General features: G+C 43.9%; 1 protein-coding gene across 1 annotated transcript in view; it reads left to right on the top strand.

The window, feature by feature from the left end:
• The first annotated feature begins 3,275 nt into the window (after window positions 1–3,275).
• Window positions 3,276–15,628, top strand: part of PLCH1 (phospholipase C eta 1) — an 81,635-nt gene continuing 69,282 nt past the window's right edge. The window contains exon 1 of the mRNA XM_065674719.1: window positions 3,276–3,384. The gene's annotated coding sequence lies outside the window, so the exon portion shown is untranslated. The remainder of the gene's footprint in view (window positions 3,385–15,628) is intronic.

The raw sequence follows: 15,628 nt of genomic DNA on the forward strand, positions 1-15,628 counted from the left end.
TAGTTAGAATCATAGGATAGTTAGGGCTGGAAAGGACCTCCAGATCATCTAGTTCCAACCCCCCTGCATGGGCAGGGACACCTCACACTAAACCATCCCACACAAGGCTTCATCCAACCTGGCCTTGAACACTGCCAGGGATGGAGCACTCACAACCTCCCTGGGCAACCCATTCCAGTGCCTCACCACCCTAACAGGAAAGAACTTCCTCCTTGTATCCAATCTAAACTTCGCCTGTTTAAGTTTTAACCCGTTACCCCTTGTCCTGTCACTACAGTCCCTAGTGAAGAGTCCCTCCCCAGCATCCCTATAGGGCCCCTTCAGGTACTGGAAGGCTGCTATGAGGTCTCCACGCAGCCTTCTCTTCTCCAGGCTGAACAGCCCCAACTTTCTCAGCCTATCTTCATACGGGAGGTGCTCCAGTCCCCTGATCATCCTCGTGGCCCTTCTCTGGACTTGTTTACTGCTTTAGTTCCTGGATCCGCTGAGGGGCGAGACTGGTGTTTGCAAAGCACAGTGAGCAGCTGGCAGTGATGTACCTGCAGCACAGATCTCGGTGTAAGAAACCAGTGTGGGGGAGAGGGGAAACAGTTTGGTGGGCTGAAGCAGGCCTTGTCGGGAGCTGGAAATCGGGTATCTGTGCCTGCTAAAAAGTGAGGCACGTGGTTTTATGCATTATACAGCAAAGGGCTGGGCCGACCCCTGCTGTGGTTTAGACATAGCTCCTTCCTCTGGAGAATGCCACAGGGATTCAGGATCAGCTGTAGCATCCTCTGAAGCAAAACTCAAAGTTGACTTTGAACCCCAAACTACAAATTCAATCTAAGCATTAATCTACTTCCCGCAGGGAAGTGCCAGTTCCTGCACCTAGTATGTAGAAAGCGCTTTTCCAAAATGGGTATAATTGTAATGTTATGTACTTTTTTTCCTGTAATAAACATAATTATACATGCACTTTCCACTCTCTTTTGTTAATGAGTCATAAGAGGATTTATCACAAAATTCCACTGTAAAGCTGAGAGCAAAATCTCAGGAAGCTGCATGCTACATTTCTAGCAAGCAGAGGTGAAGTGTGAGCGAATGTGAAGCAAGTTTGTTCCCTCACAGTCTTGATTCTTATCTCTTTTTACCCTTGATGAATTCTGAACAGATTAGTCTAAATTACAGTGAATTGCTATATCATTTCTGGTAGGTTGTGGCTTATGAAGGGTTTTTAAATAGTGGAATAAGGCTGCTTCATCACTTCTGTCAAGGAAGCCCCCCCCCCCCCCTTGGTCTGAACCAAATTTTTAAAGTTCCCTCTATTGGCAGTAAAATAACAGAAATAATTTTAGAAGGAACTATGGAGAGGGATATCCAAATATTTGGATTCAGCCCTCTAATCTCTTTTCATGTTTTCAAGAGGTTTTGGTGATGTGCTCTTACTACAGTTCTTGGTCAGAATACAAACACAAGGAGGTGGTTTTGTATACGGGATCAGCACTGTGGTGGACAACACTAATCTCACAGAGAGTAACCAAGTGGTGTGGGATTTGTGATTGCAGTGACAAATGATTTGGGAGAGTCAAGTCCTGTAATTGTTTGTTAATGCTGTTTTCCTTATCATCCAGGGCTTATCTGTTTAATAAAAACAAACAACAACACACCCTATCCCCTCAAAATAAGCACAATTGGGTTCAAAGCTGTGCTTTCCATCTATACCAGGCTTGAGAGGTTGCAGATCTTGTCTCAGTGGGAGGCCTGTCTATTGACAAAGCAGTAACAGGAGTAGAAACAAACAGCTCTGCGGAGTTGAGGAGCTGACTGGGAGGTGGGGGAGAAGCAGCACTTTTCTGTATTACATAAAACCACCCCATGCTGCCCCTGAGGAGCACAATCCTGTTCCTTTAGCTACAGCAGCAATGCACATCAAAATATTTCCAAGCAGAGGATGCGGTTCTTGTGTGATTAGCAGTAAGGACAAGAATTAAACTGTGTGCTCTTGTGCCTTTGCCCCTGCAACTCTGAATATGCCGTGAGCAATGCAACGTCTTCAAAAGATCATAGGGAGTGAGAAGAAAGGCCTCCAAATGGCCCACTAAGAAAAGTATCTTCAGTGTTGCACAGGCTTTTTACAAGGCAAATGGTTGCCATAAACACCACCAGCCTTTCCCGCAGCCCACCCAAAAGCAGTGGACACAGCGCTGTTGTTTCCGGACAGACTAACAACGGAGCTTGGCTGTGGGCATGGAACGAGGCCTCACAGCCACCGCGATACTTAACCTCCTCCAGCAGAGAGGTGCATTCCTCCACACCAGGACGCTGGTTGACCCTCGGTACGCTGTATGTCAGGGACACTGGGGCTGTGCAGGTACCGGCTATCGTTTCCCCACAGTAACGCTCTGTTAGTCAGGGCAGGTGAACAGCCCCTGAACGTCAGCATAGCTTTTTAAAAGCAAAACAGTACTTCAGCAGTCTGCCACCGCGGTATTTCCCTCCCCGGGGAGCGGATGCCGCACCGCTCGGAGGAAGGCCCCTAAAGGCTCTTTCCGACTCCCGGGGGCGATGGGTCTCTCCAGGGGCAGCTCTGGCGCCCGGGCGGGGGCTGTGAGGAGAGGTGGGCTCGCTCCGTTCCGCTCCGCCCCGCGGCAGGTGCGGCCGTTGTGGCCGTTGCCGCCGTCGCGCGATGCCCTGAGGTGAAGGGGCCGTCCCGCGCGTCTCCATGGCACCCGCCGCCGGCGGGACGAAGGTGAGCCTCAGGGTCTGCCTCACCGCGGCTGCTCCCCCGGCTCGGGAGCTCTGTGAGTCCGCCGAGGGGAGACTCTACCGGGGCACGGCTAAAGGAAGGGCCCCTCGTCCTGCGGCAGCCCGTGGAGCGGGGTAGCGCCGAGGGGCAGCACGGCGCCCCACCGGCTCGGAGCGCACACAATGGAGCAGGTTGAATGGGAGCGGGCACGGGGCCGCAGCAACAACAGGGCTGGATTACCGGCCTCAGCCGCTACCGCCGCCCCGCTAGCGGACGGGAGCACGCTCCACTCCGCGTCCGGCGATGCTCCGGGTTTCCCCTGAGCTCCGCGCTGGAGGGCGGGCCGGGCTGGGCCGGGGCGGGGCGGGCGGCAGAGCCGTGCGTTTGAACGGGAGAGCAGGTTGCGGTGGTGGCGGTACGAGATCGATCTGAACCTGGCGTCCTGCGGTGAGTGCGGACGGGCTCAGCCCTGCGGGAAGCTTCGAGTCCCCGGCCCTTGAGGCGCGGGCAGGTGGGCGGCTGTGGAGCGGCGCGGTCGGTGGTGGGACGGAGCTGTCCTGGGGCGTGCGCGGACTGCCCGCCTCTGAGGGAACCTCCGCTGGCGTCTTGTTTCGGGAATTAATGCCGGTTTTTCGCTGTGTTTGTCGCCGGAAGTTAAGGTAAGGGTTTACAAAGTGTAACTTTTTTTCCGCCCGGATAAAATATCGCTGTGGTCGGTGAGAGACGCTGTACCTCACGGGACGCCGTTATAGTCACTTTATCAAGAAACCGCGACCTTTCCTTTCTCTGGAGCCGCAGCCGGTCCGGGACATCCTCGAGAGCATCGTGGGGTCCCCGAGGGAAGCGGCAGCGCCCGTAGCGCAGCTGGTCCGTGGGCTGTGCCTTGGTACTCCGAGGTGCACCTGGAGCTGGCCGGAGTCATAAGGGGCTACACCAGCGGTTGTGTTGGCTGTATTTGTTCTGTTGGTTAAATAATGAATCATGCCGGATAAAATTCCAGCCGTCTTTGGGCTCTTTGCCCTCTCTCTTGGGGGTAAAGCCTGCTTTTGCCATGTGTTGTGGGAGGTTCCGCTTGAAGGCTGCGTCAAAACGGTTGCAGCACCCGATTCGGTGGTGAGCTAAAACCAGAGAAAGCTGCAGCCATTTGGTATGCCTTAAATTTAGGCCAGACCGTGTTAAATGAGGCTTCACGTAAAGTCGTGACCCCACTGAGAAGAGCCGAGGACACCACCCAAAGTGTTGCAGGGTGTAACACTGAGGGAGAACACTTGGTCTTAACCCTGTAAGATGCTGAAATAAGTGTGAGTCAAGCCTCTTGGGGTATTGAGTACTTCATCAGCCCTCAAACAAGGCATTTTTAGGATCTACTCCACAAACCGTATTTCAAGGGGGAAAAAGAGCCCAAAAGCCGACAAAACAGAACATACAATGAGCTGGGAATTATACTCCATGCAGGTTTTGTTGTATTTAGGCAACTGTATAATTCTGGGAACTTCAACTCTAGCTGACCAAAAAGTGTTCTTAAAAGAAGTGTCATTAAATTCCAGGGAGAGAGATATAAGCCTTATCTGATGAACCAGTCATAGGCTCTTTGTTTAAAGTGTGCTTTAACTCGTGAGTTATAAAGCACAATGTTTGCCTGTTTTCAGTGGACTCTCCTGATTTACTTGTCCTTGAGACTTCTGGCCTTTGTATGTTACAAAACTTAAACGAAGAGAAAGAAAACTTTGGGTGTCTTGTTCTGAAATGTGAAAGAATAATTGCACACATCATTACTGAAAGAATAGGCAGGATTCAACCTTTCAACGAGACACCCATGTTAGCAATAATGTGAGATATATATATATATATATATATATATAAAAGCAGACTTTCTGGGAGGTGGAGTATATGGACACTGTTAGAAATCTTCCTGTTTCTTTAAATGTTAGCTGTCTGGAATAAGTTTGAGAATGCTACTTACTTTAAAAAAGAAAACTCTGAAGGATGCTTTTTTCTAGGTCTAAAAATACTGGTAGGCTGTTAGAGAAAAAAATATTATCAGTTGAAGATGCAGGATTTGTGATAAATTATCTGACCAGTGGCAGACTTTTTCTGGTTTTGTGCTACCTATTGTCTCTAAAAATGGGGATCAGCTGGTGTTTTTGGATTGAGTGGTGCACAACTCATTATTTTAACAATACTGGCTCAGCCTGAGAGGTTGCCTAGGGAATTGGTTTAATGCTTCTGTCCTTTCACCCTTTGAGGCTGGTGTCCCACGATGACTTCGATAAAAATCACCAATAGTTGTAAAAGAGAATAAAATTTTCACTCCATAAAAGCAAAGGAGAGGACACCCACTATTAACAGATCCTGGTTTTGCATGAGCAGATCTGTAATTTAAAACACTGCTAAGAGTTACCTGTAAAACAATTTTATGAGCATCAAAACACAGAACACAGATTAATCTTCTATTCAATATTTAGCTTCCCTTTATTTGGGAAAGGCTTTAATGCTGAAGCTGTGTATTTCTATTGGCTCTACAACGTAATCTTTCCATAAATAGAATGATTTTCCTTTAATGAAATCTGAATAAGATTTTTCTTTAAAGGTGTCACCCAAGATCCAGTTCAATTAAATGGATAACCTAGACAGCAAAGCCAGAGCTGCAGCTACAAAAGGTGGTGTGGTGGTTTTTTTCTGTTTGGTTTGGTTTTGTTTTTGGGGATTTTTTTGTTGTTGTTGTTGTGTTGGTTATTTTTTTTTTTTTTGGTAATAAGTTTAAGTCTGAATATTAAAATAAAACCCCAGTAAGGGGAGGTCTGCTTCCTCTCCTCTATTGTCTTCAACAGGACAGCATTTTTTGCCTGTATTTTCAGAGGAAGTAAGATTGCCATGTATAACTGCGGTGATCTTGCAGAAACTGCTTTAATGCTTCAAATTTGCTTCAATGGGTTGAAATGAAGGTGCTTTAGGAACACAGTTATTGTGGCATTTTTTTTTTTGGCATAGCAGGATGCACAGCATGGTCTGAGCAGTCATTAAGGCTATTGTACTGGAAGGGTGTTAAAGCCACATATCTGCACAATGTGGTTCCCCGGGGCGAAGGAGCAGGGCTGAGCAATGTGCTAGAGTTTAATTGGTCTGAACCACTGGGTCTGGACTTTGCTAGGGATAGACCTGTCTTTGCTTCCAAGTCTGTAAGCAGAAGGTGCTTGTGCTTGAGTACTACTGAGGTTGGCCAACGTTTGTGCAGGCTAATCTAATGGCCAGGAGGGAGGTGTGTGTACTCTTTTTTTATTTTGGTTTGGTTTTGATTTGTTTTCTTGTTTATTTTGGGAAACTGGGATTGATTCTGTAACAGAGATGCTTTTTTTTGTCCATGGACACTGAAGGCATTATCATTACTCCAGAGATATGAGCTTGCCCTCTTCTTTCCTGACTTATGGTGCATTTTGATGGTCATCCAGTATTACAGAAGGACTATCTAGTTGTACCTGGGTAGCAGCGAGTGATGTAGAGTGTGCATTTGAGAGACGGTAAGGCAGGCTGGGAGATCCAGAAGGTGAGGAAATGTCTGCTACCGTGGATAGGCACTTGCTATGGTTCCCACAGAGGCAGTGTGAGTGCAGAGGAGTGGAATAGAAAGGTGGGCAGAGCAGCTGACAGTGGTTTGGAAGCAGACACCTGTTGCAGTGCTAGAGAAAGCCAGGGACAGGATGATGCGGATGCTCCATACCCCTGTAGAGGCTCAGGTCCACCAGTGAACAATGCAAAACTACTTCAAGGCCGCCTGTCTGTGTGTTAAAACAGCATATCATTCTCAGCAAGAGCTGTCCCTGTGAGTCTCTTCAACCTGAAATAAGTCAAGGTTGCATGCAAGAAATTTCAAGTGGAGACAAACTGTTGTGTAAAGCAGTCCATGCTCCATTACCAAATTGATTTATTGGAACTGACACACAGTTCAGGTACCTACATATACCGAGCATGGCCAAGCATGTCACTGAGATGGAGTACATGATAACTGCGTGGGTCTGAATTGGACACTGCTGAGCCTCACATTAATGTGTTTCCCATATTCTTTGCTTGGTCCTAGTTCCAGCCACATGTGATTGACACATTGGTTGGTAGTGTCCCCACAAGAAAAAGAGGGAAGGAAATTGTCAATTACCAGCTGTCTCGATGACAAACGCAACAGGTCTTGTGGTTTAAAACATCTGCTTTGTGAGGGACTACATGTTGATTGGTAAGTAACTATATATACATTTACCTGGCTGGCTGTGCTGATACAAATCCTTTCCAGGCATCTTATTTTTATCTTCTCATATTATCACATTATTTGAATTATTCTATGCTACAGAAAAGCAACATCCAGGGTCCCCTAAGTAGACCCAGAGCTGTAAGCTCAGCAATAGCTCGTTCAGGTATGAAGAATAAGGTCTTGTATATCATCAGTGTGTCTGAAAAGGCTTCTCCAAATTATTAAATATTTACTCATAGTGAGAGATGGGCACTCCTGGGTGTGATCTGGTGTGCTGTGTATCACCTGCTTTTTACAGGGTATATTTCTGATGATCTCTTGAAGAAAAGAAGGTACTTCTTAAAGCAAAATAATCTATGGGAGAGAAATGTTTGTATTAGTTTCTAGAAAGAGAATTATTATTTTCTAAAATTATGATAGGCAAAAACAAAGCAAGCTTACACTTCATGTTCATTATCATGACTTCATGCCTTTAAAGCGTCGTTTTGCTTGTGGAAAAGGTCTTAAAGTCTTCACCAGGTATTTTCAGAAGATCTTAAACATGTGTTCTTGGCAGCTGTTGAGTGAATTTGTCTCTGTGTTGAATCTTCCTGAGAACATCTACTCCTTTCACTTGTGTTCTATGTTTCACACTCCAGGCAGTGATGCACATGATGAAGTGCTGCTAAACAGAGCTTCATCTAAAAGCAGGTCTGGATGTGTTCTAGGGAGACTGGGAGTCTCCTTTTGCCCACACTCAATAGTTCACCCTAGCCATATAGTTCACCATCAGCACCACCAAACTGAGTGGTGGGAGTTAGAGTTTATTTTCTTGACTGTGTGCAGTAGTGTAATTCATTGAAGTCTGTGAAAATTTTCATCGCTAGCATGGGAGATAAAGTTGGCTTATTTTTTATATTTTTTTTTTCTCTCGATCTAGTTTGTTGCCTAAAGAATTGAGGCATGAGCCAGGAATCTCTGGAAGTCCAGAAACTGCCTCTGATATCAATCAGTTTCTCTGACTTTGGGACCATTAATATTGGGGTGGGGGACTCTGGGCTTTCTGTGCATTCCTTTGCCTACTTCAAAGTGATCAATGGTTTTTAAGAAGAAATATGAGAAAATATTAAGAAAATCTCAGAGTATGATAGAAACTGAAGATGTGTTGTTGGTGATGCCTTAAAAATGGCATTGCCATTGTGGTGAAGTGAGTTCTTTCTCTGGAGATTAAAATCTCCAATGTAGAAACACTCTTGCATTCAGCATCTAGAGTTTGAAAGCCTTTGTGCAGCAAAACTAGAAAATTATTTAGGTTAGTTAATTGGTGTACAGAGAACTGGCAAAAGTAGCAGAAAGGTGTGTAGAGTACTGGAAAGCTGTGTAAGGGAAACATACATGTACACTTGTTCATATTTATCAGTTCCATGTCTGGTGGGATCACTGTTATGCTGAACACGGGGTGTGCAAAGTGTTTTCCAAAGCTGTGCCTGCTGAGTGACAGAGGCAGCAGCATGCCACCCTCCTGGAAATAATTCTTTAAATAGGAGAAAAACAAATTCCGTTTAGGTTTCTTGAGGAATGGGAAGCAAATGCTAATTCCCTTTCAGAGTCTGTTGCCATGGGGAATCAGTTAAAATCCTTTCTAATGCCTTCCTCAGCAGCAAGTTTTGCTGACACATGCTTTTCATGACTTCCCAGAAAGAGCAGAGAAATGACTTGAAACAAAAGGTCCATCAGAATTAATAGCCACAGGAAGATTAAGGTTTGCTGGTTTTTAGTTTTTGGTAGGGCAGATAAGAAAGTTATCCATTACACAGGCTGACATGGGTTGACTGGCCTCCTGTCTGCAATGGGTGGACTACACAGCAGGGAGGACTTGCTGGGCAGACACCATGTATGGTGCAGTTGTAGTGAAGTCTACCTGTTCTTCTCCTGGAAAGCGAAAGGGTAGTTTGTGGAGTGAACTGTGGGCATTAGCCCTCTGGTGTGATCCAATTTAGATGCAGTTACGGTTAGGCTGAACCTTACATACCATTAGAGAATGTTCAGCTGCCACTGCCCACTCTTCACACCAAGGCATTAGCCAAGTGAAGCTGAGTACAGCTTCCAGCTTCCTGAGTGTCTCCAGTTGAATGCTGGAACTGGGACATGAGACTGAACTGCTGTAAGGGACAATGAAGGGAGCTGTGGTCTGATATGGCAGTAGCAATGATATGATAATGCTATTTCAGTCTTGCTGATGTAGATAGATAATTGCTGTAAAATGAACAAAGACTTAGAAGCACTTTTAAACACTTAAGTAAACTAATGTCAGAGTCTGTCTTCATCTAGTGAATGATGTATGACTAAGATTTGTATTTAATGCTCTAATAGGGGAATAGCCAAATCACAAGGTTAAAACAAATAATAAAAAAATCTGCATTTTCAGGAAACCACATCTGCCTAAAGTATATGCAAGTGCAACATCTGTGTCCTAAATCCAAACTGTCTTGTTCTTTTTTCCATTTGAATAGACAACTCTGACTTCTAAGAGTTTCCAATTGCTCCCAGCAAAATCCACAGGTTTCTACTGAGCTGGCTTGCATACTCCAACACCTTTTCTGCCAGCTTTGTGCCAGCACAGCTGTTCTTGTGGCCTCATGGCACATCAGATTAGGGAACTGATCTGGCAGAAAAATAAACGAAACAAAATTCACTTCTTCTATTCCTCCAGACTAGTTCCTAGAGAGATAAGAAAAAGATCAAATACTGGTTGGTTTTCCTTTCTATTATCAAGTATTATCAGTAATATTTTTTTTTCATGCTGGTAGTACTTATGGATAAATATTTCCTGTTGAAAACGGATTTTAACTTTTTTAAGCTTTTTGTTTATGCATGATACTTTAACTTCTGGTAAATACCCCTACATTTCTGAAATAGTTTACACCGTAGATAGGTGAAACTTTGTTTTCTGAGTTAGAGAGCAACATTAATTTGTGGTCAAAAATGTCATTTTCTGTCAGCAGGATGGATATTCCACTTGATGCCACTAATGTGCCTTGCCTATTCCTCATGGGTCCTATGCATCTAACTTTACCCACATTTATGCAAGTTATTTTGAGTCAATGTTGGTATTTGATACTGATTGAAGGTCTCACAGATGATGTATGGAAGCCTTAGAGAGCCTGGCTCTGTATGACAGTTAAATCTAAATCTGCATGAATTCAGACCATCTTAAATGCTTAGCAATATTTGGGTGACAGTGGCTTAATGTAATAAGAATCCCAAGACTGCAGATGGGTAGATGCCGTGTGAAATATTGTCATATTAGGATGTTATTATCTCTTCAGGTTCTGTTTTCAGGTCTAACTATGGCCAAGCTTTTCATGTGATAGCTACTTTGTTTTGTGGATACTGTTTAAAAAACAATACAGCCCATGTTGTGCAGCAGCTGATCTCTGAAAGCTTGAAGGTTGTTTCACTAGAAGATTTGTTGATACTTTCTTTAGGAAGTAAAACCACGGGCTGAAAACACCAGCTCTTCTAATGCAGTAAGCCTGGAAAAAGGTTCATGCTGGTGGCTACTGATGAGCTAATCCAGGAGAAATCCTTCAGCATATTTTAACATGCTCCAGGGAAGAGTTGTTGAGGGCATAATTTTTCCTGGTTGCATGTTGTGGTGTAAACAGAATTGCAAATTACTTCCCTCCCTCTTTTCAGTAACTGTTATTTTGTAATACTAGTATAACAAAGGACTGAGCCCTAGGACCCTTGAGAGCATGTTCTGGGATAAGTCTTACCTGATTTCTACTGCAATGTGTTTGTCAAGCTGCCGAGTGCTGATGACACCTTTAGATATGATGTATGGCTTGATCTGGAACATTTCTTTATCAAACTAGGAGGTTGTACAGACAGACCAACAATTTCAATCCCACCTTCGCAGCCGTCATTCTGATCGTGAGGTGTGCAAGTGAATCTTTTGCTTACTCTCAAATTTAAAGCAAATCTAATGATCTGTTTTTGTTCTAATACCTCTCTTCTAATCTACATATATGTATATCTGCTGTGAAGCTAATTTGCTTGACTTTGAATACTACCTCAGTATTTTCAAAGAAAAGTTCAAAGTGGAATTTGTACTGCAATTTGGTGGGGTTTTTTTATTGTTTCTAATAACTGGAAGCTAACTGGATGCACATTATAGCAGTCAGATTCTGAGTGTGCCCACTGCAATCATAGCTGTCAGATTAAAGACCAGGGTTTCTGTTTGGACAGTATATTTTTCTGCTCCCTAGTGCCAGCCAGGTGGTCTTTCTGCCCTCACGTACAGATGTTTGATGCTTTTAAGGGTGTTCTCTGGCCATATCTGGAGCTAATACAGTAGTATTTCCAGTCACACACTTGGTGTGTCCTTTGCTTGACTGCATTACTTTTCTTGTTTCTAAACTATTTCTTGTTTGTCTGTTTCTTTATTATTCTTTTCCTTTACGCCAGTTGTGGTGTCCATTTTCCCTGAATTATTTTTCATTAACAGATATCTGAAACAGGTGCATGCTTCCGAAATCTGAAGTCCTCTGAATATCCAGTGTTTTCTGGACTTTCTTTCCAGTTTAAGACAGAATTGCCAGGCACATTTTTCTTTTTTTACTTTGGTAGCACTTTCCACAAAATATTTGGTTTTTTCCATACACCATTTGTGCTAAATAATACATTTTTTTTTTTAAATATAAATCATACTTTCAAAATATGCTCACTGGATAGATACTGGTGTGGGCTTTGAAGCTGGAGCTGTGGTTTTGTCAGAGGGTGGTAAACAGCAGTATCTGTCCTGTTATTAGGAACAATTCACAGCATCTGATTGACTTAATACTGTTATCTGTTGAAGTACTTCAGAAACTAGAAGGGGAGAGGGCAGCTAAGAAAAAGTGAGATTAGCAGTCTCTCCACCTGTACACTGTTTGCTTAACTACCTGTTAATCTACCTGAGCATTCTCTGGAGAGCTGTGCAGTGAACAACCATCAGCACAGGCGGAGTTCCCACCTGGTGCTAAATGGAGGTGTGCCTAATACCCTCTTCACATCTGGGACCTGCACAGATCCAGGTTAAATATTGCAGATAGGTATTTAGATTATGCTGCTACTCTCAAAACCAGCTTGGTGCTAACCGTAGCAGTCAGCCTGGGCTGAGAACATATTCTGCTCAAGTGCTGATCACCCTCCAGCTGCTGGTGTTGTGATTCACTGGAATGAGCATCCTGCCCCTCTGCAAAAATCACTAAAGCATGGGAGTTTTAGTGCAAGAGGGAAAACTGGAGCATACAGTGACACCAGTGTGTCAGGTGTCCTTGGCGTTAAGCCTCTTGTAATAAGAAGCATTTATCACAATCTAGACAGCATATGCATCCTCTTCTAGATTCAGAAGTATCTTACACATTCATCTCTACAACTTTTATAATAAAATAATTTCAAAATGTATGCATATAGAAAAAATTTCTCTTGTAAGGAGCTCACCCCCTGTGTTGATAACAACAAAAAAATCATATTTCTTAATCTCATCCAGCTATCTGGGGTTGGTATTGGGACTGGTGCTGTTCAACATCTTTGTCAGTGGCATGGACAGTGGGATTGAGTGCAACCTTAGGAACCTTACTGACACCAAGCTGTGTGGTGTGGTTGACATGATGGATGGAAGGGGTGCCATCCAAAGGGACCTGGACAGGCTCAAGAGGTGGACCAGCACAAATCTCATTAAGTTCAACAATGCCAAGTGCCAGGTCCTGCACATGGGTTGGGGCAATCCCAAGCACAGCTACAGGCTGGGCAGAGACTGGATTGAGAGCATCCCTGAGGAGAACTGGAGGGTACTGGTTGACAAAAGCTCAACCTCACCCTGCAATGTGCACTTGCAGCCCAGAAAGCCAGCCATATGCTGGGCTGCATCAAAAGGAGTGTGGCCAGCAGGCTGAGATGGGATTCTACCTGTCTACTTTGCTCTTGTGAGACCCTACCTGCAGTACTGCTTCCAGCTCTGGAGCCCCAAACATAAGGGATGTAGATGTGCTTCAATGAGTCCAGAGGAGGGCCATGCGTGCTTGGAGGCCTGGAGCACCTCTCCTATGGAGACAGGCTGAGAGAGCTGGGGTTATTCTGAGAGAGCTGGGGTTGTTCAGCCTGGGAGAAGGCTTGGGGGAGCAATTATAACAGTCTTCCAGTACCTAAAGAAGGCCTAAAAGAAAGCTGGAGAGGGATTTTTTTATCCTAGTGGTAGGATATCCTAGTGATAGGATAAGGGAGAATGGCTTTAAACTGACAGAGTGTAGATTTAGATTGGATATTATGAAGAAATTTTTTGCTATAAGGGTGGTGAGGCACTAGCACAGGTTGCCCAGGGAAGTTGTGGATGCCCCATCCCTGGAAGTGTTTAAGGCCAGGTTGGATGGGGCTTTGAGCAACCTAGTCTAGTGGAAGGTGTCCCTGCCTGTGGTGGGGGAGTGGGAACTAGATGATCTTTAAGGTCCCTTCCAACCCCAACCATTCTATGATTCTGTATCTACAGATACGTGGATATGCATGCATACACGCATGAATATGTAAGTTTAATTTTCTTGTCTCGAACTCTTCGAACAAAATCAGTTTACTTCCATTAATAGCTCTTTTGTAAAGAACAGTTCAGTAGAAATAATCATAGGTCTTCTAAGGATGTCTTTTATGGAACACAGTACTAAAATACTACAAGAAATCTGGAGAAGGACTTTTTACAAGGGCATGTAGTGATAGGACAAGGGGGAATGGTTTTAAATGGAAAGAGGGTAGATTTAGAATTAGGTATTAGGAAAAAATTCTTCACTATAAGGATGGTGAGATATTGGAATAGAAGCTGTGGCTGCCCCATCGCTGGAAGTGTTTAAGACTAGGTTGGATTGGGCTTTGAGCAATCTGGCCTAGTGGAAAGTGTCCCTTCCCGTGATGGGAGTTGGATGGATGATCTCTGATGTTCCTTCCAACCTCAGCCATTCTATGATTCTATGAAAATAACACAGCTGACACGCATTTAATGAAAATTAATTGGCTAAAAGAGAAAATATTGTTCTTTCAAGTTCTTGTGTTTCTGCAGACCATATAATGGACTCCCTTGCTCCCTGCCTGTAAATTCACTTTATCCAAGTATAAAGTAGGTGGATTCTTGACACACTGGAGTAATGTCTCTTCACTTGAGTGGTGAAGCACTGATTACCACTTTGAATGTGCCAGGCTCAGGACTGAACCTGCAGGAATTCTGTTTGTTGTGAAAGAGCAATAACCCTAAGTTGAGAAATCTGCAGAGTGGAAAAGTTAAGAATATTTTCAACTCTTTCTGAATTGGTTGCTTTATCAAGTAACTACACAAACTGATTTTGAACTCAGATTTATATCTGCTCAGGATCTTCGTAACTTTTTGCCAAAAGATCTTTGTAACTTTTTGCCAAAATAGTTTTGGTGGTACACATCCTTTCTACTTAAAGATATGTTTACTGGCACTTTTTACTCATATAGCATATTCTGCATGACATAAACAAGATATTCTTTTTCTTCTATATTGTTGTTGAAATGGTGCAAATTTTTGAACAATTAAGTTCTAAAGTGCATGTTCGTTTGAGATAATGGTATTTTGGTCCTAAGTGTATGATTGCTTGCTTTCTTGTTTGCTTTTTTTGGTATAATATAAGGCATGATCTTGGCTGGGCTCTCCCAGAGCTCTGTGACAGAGAAAGCAAATAACTTTGAGGGCCATCCAAATAACTGCTGGCATTTCTTAGGAAGGTTTTCTTACAGGATGTTTGTGTCAGCTGATACAGCTACTTTGGGATTCTGCCTTCATCCCTTATGGGCCAGGGAGAACCTTTGTTCTAAGGGGCCACTGTGGTGTGGGAGAGCCCTTTGTGCAAGAACAAAGGAGTGTTGAATCAGCAGGAGCCGTGAGAGGGAGGGGGCTGAAGGGCTTCTTTCTGAGGCACTGCATATATGTATTGATGGCAACATTTTCCCCATTATCTCCCCTGTAGTACGAGTTCTGTGTGGGAGCTGAGCAGGAGATAACTTCTTTTTATTTTGTGTAAATTCTTAGTGATGAATATTTGATATGGATTTCTTAATTAAAAACATGGTGCCGCTTGCATTTTTATAGCCTAAAATCAAAAAGCCTGGCAGTAGGCTGGGCCATGACAGTGAAATTATTCCTACACTTTAAAAGTAACTAACAGCTTGTGCCGTACTAATTAATGCTAGAAGAGTAACCCTAGTTATGGCAAGCTATAATGAAAGCTCGTGTCTGACAAGGGCGAAAGTCCAAGAAATGTAGCAGATGAAGTCTGGCAGGGGTAGTGGGTATTACTCCTTAGCATTCCAAATTATATGCCTTTAGTGTAAACAATACATGGACCGTGCCCAAAGCACATACTGTAATGAAGACTGATAGGTTTAAGATAGAGCAAACCAGAGCAGGTGGTTTTGAGTCATACTTGCAGTGGATCGTTCAGATCATCTCCTCCCCACAGAGGCAACAGTAGAGAGGCAAATCCTGTATCTGCAGCAACAGCCTCCTCACAAACCTGCAACAGAAATATCATAGACATCATGTCGGTATTTGCCTATCAATCTCTAATACTTGCATCAATCAACAGTGCAAGTAAACATGAACGTAATTTGCACTTTTATACAAGTTATTGGCT

Source organism: Lathamus discolor, chromosome 3 (assembly GCF_037157495.1).
Source record: "Lathamus discolor isolate bLatDis1 chromosome 3, bLatDis1.hap1, whole genome shotgun sequence".
In the NCBI taxonomy this organism is placed as follows: Eukaryota; Metazoa; Chordata; class Aves; order Psittaciformes; family Psittacidae; genus Lathamus; species Lathamus discolor.